Here is a 9,304-nt window from a genome sequence, read left to right as displayed (position 1 = left end):
GAATTATTTCGAGTCCAGTCACTTTTTCTTGATTATATTCTAGTCCTGAAACTGTGCTATGCCCACGAAGTAGCGACCAACTGTAGTCTAACTTTAGTCTTCAGGTGAAAGAGTTCGAAGTGGGGGAATATGGGTACAGGTATGCACATGGAATTCAGTCCCCATTTTAGTCATTCAATTCCTCGTTCCATTTTAAACTCCTGTCTTCATTGAGAATGTAGACTTATCCTGCTATAAATATGCTTTCTAGCTGTGGTGTTTTAGGATTCAGTGTAATTAGTGTATGTTTACATTTTTGGTTTCCATGAATAATGTGAATGTAGCAATTTAAGAGAAAATGATGTATGTAGAAGATATTGAAGTCCACAGAGTTAATTACCCTTTTACACATGTCAAATGAATAAAATATACTTGAAGTTTCCATGGGTATCATAGATTGAGAGGGATGGTTTCTAAAATTGAACTTGTTTCATAGCTGTAGTTTAAGATATCTAACTGTCTCTTCAGATTGGCTTCATTTAAGTTTGCAGTCTACAGGACAAGTGCATACGGTCACAAAGCATAGTGTGACAGTGAAGTGTCACTTTTAGCTCCTTACCAGAGTATTCAAAGAGGAAAAAAAAAAGATAAAAACAAAAAATGCGGATGCTGGAAATCCAAAACAAAAACAATTACCTGGAAAAACTCAGCAGGTCTGGCAGCATCGGCGGAGAAGAAAAGAGTTGACGTTTCAAGTCCTCATGACCCTTCAACAGAACTAGGTGAATCCAAGGAGAGGGGTGAAATAATCCCTCTCCTTGGATTCACCTAGTTCTGTTGAAGGGTCATGAGGACTCGAAACGTCAACTCTTCTCCGCCAATGCTGCCAGACCTGCTGAGTTTTTCCAGTTAATTCTGTTTTTGTATCAAAGAGGAAGTTGGATTTAGGGACAAATCAGCAAACACTTTTTCACAATATCTGATGCCATCATCATCATCCTGGTTTTAAAAATTGAGGATTACATTACAGTGGCTGGGTATTTATTGTCAATCAATAGAGTCTTAAATGGTCATGGAACAGTAATTTTACCCTACTTCCTAAACATAGTCACTCAACAGAATCTGCTTACACTCTAATAGTCAAGGCTGGAGAATACATTTACAAAGATTTAGTTTACATTCTTCTTTCAACATATTACAGGTAGATTGCAATGCCAACTTCCTGACATCAGTTAAAAGCAAAAAGGTGGTTCTTACTTCCTTTGGAATACATGAGCACTTCAGAGATTGCATGAAAGATATCCCTGAAGTGCTTAATTATTCCAACGGAATTCTTGTCATAGCTCAGCTAAACTTTCTATTCCTCCTGTGCTAAGATGCAATCTATTAAAGTGCAGTTGTGACATACTTTGTGGTTTTTAGCTTCTGTTTGATTAAGTGTTTAATCTTGGTTTACCAACTTCCAGCTCTAACATTTTTTGTGGCTTTGTGGACCTGCTTCCAAAGTTTTTCATCTTGGCTTCAGATATGGATGGGGATATGCAGCCTCAAATTGCCTAAGAAAATCCCACAAGAAATTATGATCTCTGTCCATTGTTTACTAACCAAGTTGAACAATCAAATAGATTTATGCATTCGGAACTGGACTGAAAAAACAGTAAAGCTGATGTACATAGTTCAAAGATATTCATTGCATGTTTTAAATTGCACTAGTAGGTAGAATTTTAATCATCATTCGCATTGCTGAAGCTGAACATATCAATCAAATGGGCCCTGTTACAATGTTTAATTGGATTGTTTAAAGATGTCAATGATTACTTGATTTTAATTAGCTTAACAAAGAGTCTCTGAAGTAGAATTCTTTAATTTTTATCACTCGCTACATCCTGATCACCCATTGCCCCTGTGCTAGCTGACCTATATAGGCTTGTAGTCTGTTAATGCCTCATTTCTTTTAAATTCTCATTGTTTTCAAATTCTTCCTCTGCACCATCCTCCAGCCTTACAACCCACCAATCCCTGCACTCCTCTAATTTTGCTCTCTTGTTAATCCTGTTAATTGGTGACGGTGCCTTCATCTTGATGCAGCACTTCCCCCTAAATTATACTAAATTGGACATGTCGTTCTGGGTTTTGCACTTGAGAAGGAGCCCTGTTTAAATTTTGTCCCTCACTTCCTTTAAACGCTTTCACCAAACACCTAAAAGTAGATAACCTGGTTGCGTTGCTGTTTGTGGGAATCTGGTGTGTGCAAACTTGGCCACTGCATTTCCTACATTCTATCAGTGACTCCACGGGCAAAGAATTGTATGAGCTGTAAAGTGTTTTTCGAGATACCCCGAGGTCACGAAAGAAGCCATATAAAAGTGTTTTTACACACTAGAATGTCAGGTGAGCTCCAAATTATCTTCACAAACCAGTAATTGTTCTCTGAAACAAAATACTGTTGATTCTGAAATTAAAACAGAAAATACTGGCAAAGCTCATAGTTCAAGAAGCATCTGAAGAGAAACATTTAACATTTAAGGCTGATGGGTTTCATCACTCATGGGAGAGGTTGGATTTAGCAGTTTAAAGGCAAAGGGAGGGGCGTGAGGGAAAAAGAAGGAATGGTATGTGAATAAATGACAAAATGGGTGATGATGCAGGACAAAAGGGGTAATGAAGCAAAAGAAAGTGGTAACAATAGAATCATTACCCACTATCTGAAAAATGGGAGCTGTGGTTATGTTCTGAAATTTTTGATGTCAATGTTGAGATCACAAGGCTGCAAAGTAACTAATCTAAATGAGTGCTGTTTCTCAGGCTTACCTTGAGGTTTGGAACAGTGTAGGAGGCTGAGCTGCAATCATTCTCATGAGATGACAAACCAATGCCTCCATTTCCTCATTCAATAATTCGGGTGGTTATGAAAAGGTCCCGTTTGACCTACATTCTTCCTTAACGAGCATCATCAAAGAGAACAAATTCTGATTAGTCATTTTGTTAACTGGCAGTGTCATTTTTGCCAACACGACAACAGTGGTTGCACTTCAAAAGTAACCCATAGGATGGGAAGCACTTTGCAATATTGAGACACGTGATAAGGTGCTCCAAATATTTATCTTTGTTTCCCCTGTAAGACTGATTACACGAGCATTGAGTGAGTGTCTGTATGTGTATACTGTCCCCACACTCACTGTATGTAAATAAGGAAGAGATTTTTTAAAATCGAGGAGCTGCTGAACCAGGAGTGGATGTAGATAAGCGAGGATGGGGTGATGGGAAAATGGAAATTGGTACAAATTCGGAGTTTTGGGTGAACTGAAGTTTACGGAGTAACTGATTTCCGATCCTATCCTTGTGTACCTGTTGCTTTCTGTAGATTTTATGCTCTGCAGGCTGATGACATACTTGGAAGTTACACTATTAGGAATTCAGGAGGGATGTAAAGATTGTTCTAAACTTTAACTGTCTTAAGTTGAAAAGTGAGAATTAGATCTTACTTTCCAAACAGAAAACTTTTTTTTAAAAAAAACACCTTTCACTAAGAGGAAAGCTTTTTTTAAAATAGGGATTCATTCATGATCTCATATTTTAAATTTACAAAAAACCCTATGGAAGGATCATATTCCTAGACCAATGAGCATCAGTGTAGTGTTCTGCCAGATGTTTAACCTCTCTCTACAAACTGCCACGTCTCTGCATTCTCAGCCTGGACACAGGGAGAGAGGCTCGAGTTCCTCACCTACAGGCAGTAACAGTCTCCTCCGGGATGTATTGAGGGGAGGTCTCTGTCTGTGAGAGGATATGTAACACTTCATTACATCCTCTAGAATGACCCAAGGTGCTGCCTATCCACTACAGTACATATTAGACTGTTGTGAAAAGTGAAGACATCTCTCTGATCAACTACTTTCACCTTCTGTTCACAGTAAAGTTTCGACATAGCTAAATCTCCTTCTACACAGCCCCATTAAACTCTCCCAGGACAGGTTTAGCACAGCTTAGATACAAAGTAATGTTCTCTTTACATTGCCCCATCAATTGCTCCCAGGGCAGGTACAGCATGAGTTAGATACAGAGCAAAGCTCCCTCACACTGTCATCTAACAAACCCAGGTCAGGTACAGCATGATTTAAATGCAGAGCAAAGCTCCCTCCACATAATGTATCACAATATAGTTCCAGGGTCTGGCTGTTGGGTGTGATATTTCCAAAGTTTCTCTTCCTAACTCTGATGCCATTCTGTATACAAGAAACACCTAAAAATATCAACTTATTGGGGAAGCAATACAAACAGGTTAATACTTGTACCACTTTAAAATATCTTCTGTGATTATACTCTACGAAAGATTTTTGGTTGGGAGGAAGTTGGGAAATCCACATTGCTGTGTAATGTGTCAGATTATGTTGTCAGTGTTTCATGTGGCTCAGTTGGTAATGTTCTCACCTCTCAGGTTTAAGCCACATTCCAAAGACTTGAGCACATAATCTAGGCTGGCATTTCAGTTTAATGCCGAGGGAATGCTGCACTGTCAGTGGTTCTGCCTTTTGGATAAGACATTAAATTGAGGCTCTGTCTGCCCTCTCATGGATTCAAAAGATCCCATAGAAGTGGAAAGGAGGAGTTCTTCCTGATATTTCAGCCAATATTTATCCCTCAACCAACATCAACAAAAACATCATCCAATCATTTATCTCATAGTTATTTGTGATAACTTGCTGTGTGCACAAGTTAACTGTCATGTTTTCTATATTACAATATTGATTATCCTTCCAAAGTACCTCATTAGCTTTGCATTTTACAATGTAAGGTATGGAAGGTATATGGAAGGTATAAAAACCAGTCTCTCTTTTAAGTGTTGGAAAATGTATCCAACTAGAAAAATAATCCACTATATTTACAGTCTTCTACACTGGATTTGCAAATATTATTGACCTCTGTTACAGCTGTCCCATGAAAAGGTCCAGTAAACAAAACTCTCATATTTATGCTTCATTCTGATTTTGTGTGAATTACTCGAACCAAAATTCTGAAATTTGCAATTATACTTTTAAAATTTTATTTCAAATGTAGTTTTTGATGGCACTTTTCCAAAATTTTTGTATTAACTTGAACATGAATAAAGACAAGTGTATAACATATAATCCTTCGATAATTTCTCACTTACCATTCCAACATTCCAAAGCTAGGGCCAGTAGGAAATTCCTAAAGGGATCAGTCCCATAAAAGAAAAGTTATGATTGAGGAGAATCACTAAGTATTTGGAGCTTTATTGTTTTGGAGCTGATGGTATAGGTAATAAGTGAAATAGTATATATAATCTATCAAAAAAAGCTGATATAAATTCTACTCTTGATTATTCTTATGCCTTAATAAATAGAGTTTAGTAGTCTTAGTTTGAACAAACAATCTGTTGGGTGACCATTTCCTTCAGTCAGAGAGATCAGGAATAAACAGTGGCAACTGGTATTATTTTTACTGTACATTCCAATATCGCAAAGATTAAGTGTTCACACACAGACATCTTAGAAACTTTCTACACAAAGTCAATTATCAATGACTGCTTATGGAGGTTGACTTTTGCATTCAGTATAAATAAAAAAAATTCCTGGAGAAAGCCCAATAGCTCAAGTGTCAGGGCTTCCAATGGGAAATCCTGTGGCAAAAAAGGGAATGGAAAAAGTTGAAAATTACAGCAATAATGTCAGCATCTGAAAGTGAAGGAAATAGTTAAAAAAGAGAGGTCTGCATTTACTGTTTAAGAATAAGAGGTCTACATTTCAAGAAAGAGATAAGGAGAATTTCTTTCTCTCAGTGGGTGATTACTAAGGAATTCTCTTCCCATAAAACAGTGGAGGCTGGATCATTGAATTTATTCAAGGCTGAGTTAGACGGGCTTTTGATAACCCTTGTCTATGGGGCTGGGGGGCAGACAACAAAGTGGAGTTGAGACCACAACCAGATCAGCCATAAACTTACTGAATGGCAGAGCAGGCTTGAAGGGCTGAATGGCCTACTCCTAAGTACATGGCACTTTTCAAGACCACCAGACATCTCAAAACACCTTACAGCCAACTAAGTATTTTTGATGTGTCGCCACTGTGGTATTGTAGGAAACACAACAGCCAATGTTGTGTATAGCAAACAGCAATGACTAGATAATCTGTTTTTGTGATGTAGGTTGAGGGTTATATATTGACCAGGACATCAGGGATGGCTCGTCTGGTCTTTCTTCAAGGTAGTGCTATGGGATATTTTACAACCAAAAGCGGCAACAAGGCCTCTGTTTAACACCTTACCTGGAAGGTAGCACCTACAACAATGCAGAGTAGGACTTGAACCTAGAGATTTAGGGACATAAGTGGTAACAACTGTACCACTGCTGATTGCTTTCCTGATTGCCCAGTACTGAACTTTAGACCTGAGGGTTCCATGTTAGAATCATATAACACAGCATTGAAGGAGGCCATTCAGCCCATTGTGCCCATGCCTACTTCCCTACAAGTGTTTCCTTTTTAAGTATTTATTCAATTTTGTTTGGAAAAGGAATTAGTATTGAGTCTTCTGCCACCCCTTCAGGCAGTTCATTCCAGATTGTAACAACTCACTGCGTAAAAAAGGTTCTCTTTTCTGGTTCTTTTGTCAATCAACTTCAATCTGTATCCTCTGGTTTCTGATGCTCATGCAACTGAGAACAGTTTCTTCTTATTGCTGGCACTGTGCTGAGTTTGCTGATCACAGCTTGGGAAGAATTTGCAGTGATACAATTGGCCTCAGTATCCCAAGGCTTGGGAGGAACTTAGCTAGACTTCCAGCTCCTGATTGCTATCCAGTATCCTCTGGTGGGAAGGGTGTTCATATGGATATTAGGCTAGATAGAAATAAGTAGCATTTATATGACACCACCTCAGGACATACTATAGCTCTTTACAGCCAATGAATTACTTTTGAGTTTAATCACTGCTGTAACAGCCAATTTGCATACAACAAACTGCAATGGGATAAACGACCAGATTATATGTACTAATAGTTCTGGAAGGGGAATTAATGTGGCCCAAGACACCAGAGAACTCCCTGCCCTTCTACAAGTAGTGCTGTGGGATCTTTTACATCCAACTATAGGCAAACAGTGTCTCAATTCGATGTCTCATTCAAAAGATGCCCTCCACAGCTGAATAACCTGCTGACATTCTACTTCGCAACTCACTCATGAAGACTGGCCACATGAGCAAAGTTCTGTAGGATGGATCTGTACCCCAGCAAGAGTCAGAAGGTGCAGGAGGTGAAGAGAAAAACCTGACAAATGGGTTAAAGCTATAGCTCTGATCTCTAAAAAGAATAAACCATGAGCCTCTGACTGATGGAGGATCATTAAGAAATTATATAAAAATGATTATTCCTTTATCATTAGGCCAAAACTAGGGCTCGTCCGGGATTTGAACCCGGGACCTCTCGCAGCTTAGTTTTGTGAGCTCCCCTAAGCGAGAATCATGCCCCTAGACCAACGAGCCCTCCTCTGACTGTAACTGAAGATTTTTAACTTCTCTCTCTCAGAACTGCCACGTCTTTGCTACTACAGGCTGTATATAGGAGCTGTATGGAGGATGGATCAGATTACATAGACACCCAACAGCAGCATAACACACACACATGTTCCTTGTCAGCTGGGCAACATGTAATGGAAACATGCAGACCAGGAAAGTATAGACTTTAATCTGTACTGAGTTGTCTGATCTGAACCAGCTGGTATTTGGGGTAATAAAATTAACCTCTGTATGCTAGGGCAGTGAGGGGAATCAGCCAAAGCTCCTGCTCCTGATCATTGCTCAGCTACCCCTGCTGGACAATGCACATGTCAAAAGAGGATAGGGTAAGGCTTTGGTGTGGTTCCCTCCATAGCCTAATAGCTGGTCTGAAAACTTCAGGGGTCAAAACTAGGACTCCTGGGTCAAAAACCTGGAACTCCCTTCCAAACAGCACTGTGGTGTACCTACACCACATGGACTGCAGTGGTTCAAGAATGCAGTTCACCACCACCTTCTCAAGGGCAACTAAGGATTGGCAATAAATGCTGGCCCAGCCAGCGAAGCCCACATCCGTGAATGAAAAGAAATTTGTGGATTCAAGACCCACTCCAAAATTTTACACATATAATCGAGATTAGCACCATGAATGGTGCTGTCTTTTGGAAGAGACATCTGTATAAAATTCCTTGCCATTAGTTGAAGAAGAGCAGGGGAGTTCTCATCTTGTGTCCTGATCAATATTTCCCTTAGCCAACACCTAAAACAGGTTATCTGTCAAGGTCTTGAGATGCAGTAGTAGGGTCCCCATCTCTAGGTTCAAATCCTAATTCAGGACTTGATAGCCATGGAAGGTGTGTTTGTAAAGTAGGCATACAGGTTGATTATCAGCCTATAAATCCTTCCAATGTGTCTGATGACAGATAGTGAGAGCTTCCTGGTCAGCCATACTGCAGAAGGCAATGGCAAACCAGTATTTGCCAAGAATAACCATGGACCAATCTAATGGAAGTCCGTGATTGTCAATGCCATCTTGGGCATGGTAGTTGATGGAGGAGGTCATTATCCCCATTGCTGTTTGTGGAACCATGTGGTGTGTAAGTGGTCGGTTTCCTGTATACAGACTACACTCTAGAGGTGGGATATTCACAGGTTGGGAAAAGTGTCCTCTTTTCTTTGCTGGTTTAAAATGCAGCTTTTACTACTTTTCCAACTGTGAAATTCATGAAGTTTATTATCAAATCTGTTAAAGGGAATCTGTACTGTATAAACACACATAAATAGACAGCTATCTTGCACTGTATTTGAACAACCAGTGGGTGTCATTTTGTCTGAAAGGTTGGGTGGGAATGATGAGGCTAAGCTCTTCTTGAGCATATTAAGACTGTAGATTCTCTGTGCTGGTTCTATGTGCAGGCTCTGTTTCTGTAACCTGAACATCCCTCCCTACAGCTGCTGTGTGCATGGAAAGCATAGAGACGTGGCTGTTCTTAACGAGCGAGAAGCAAAACATCTGGAGAAGGGCTCGTTGGTCTAGGGGCATGATTCTCGCTTAGGGAACTGATGAAATTGCGAGAGGTCCCGGGTTCAAATCCCGGACGAGCCCTGTTTTTTTTCTTTTTCACTGAATGCATATAAATCACAAATCTCACTGCAATAATTTTATTTACAAAGTTTCTTTCCTGTATAATTCTACTCTCACAACTCCAACCTTCTCAAATAAATTTCAATCAACCTTGCATTGCCCCCAGGATTTAAGGTACAGAAAGCCAACCTTGTCCATCTGTGTTTTCTTCATCCACACCCTCATAATCTTT

The 9,304-nt window shown here is 39.6% G+C and overlaps 2 non-coding genes across 2 annotated transcripts; one reads left to right on the top strand and one right to left on the bottom strand.

Annotated features, from left to right (window-relative positions):
* Window positions 1–7,385: 7,385 nt before the first annotated feature.
* Window positions 7,386–7,475, bottom strand: trnap-agg. Its single transcript is given in 2 exon segments — window positions 7,386–7,421; window positions 7,440–7,475. It is a non-coding gene; the product is annotated as a tRNA-Pro (tRNA).
* Window positions 7,476–9,009: 1,534 nt separating this feature from the next.
* Window positions 9,010–9,093, top strand: trnap-agg. The gene is given in 2 exon segments: window positions 9,010–9,045; window positions 9,058–9,093. It is a non-coding gene; the product is annotated as a tRNA-Pro (tRNA).
* The last annotated feature ends 211 nt before the right edge of the window (window positions 9,094–9,304 follow it).

This window comes from Carcharodon carcharias, chromosome 13, assembly GCF_017639515.1.
Source record: "Carcharodon carcharias isolate sCarCar2 chromosome 13, sCarCar2.pri, whole genome shotgun sequence".
In the NCBI taxonomy this organism is placed as follows: Eukaryota; Metazoa; Chordata; class Chondrichthyes; order Lamniformes; family Lamnidae; genus Carcharodon; species Carcharodon carcharias.
This window is presented reverse-complemented; position numbering and strand designations above follow the sequence as displayed.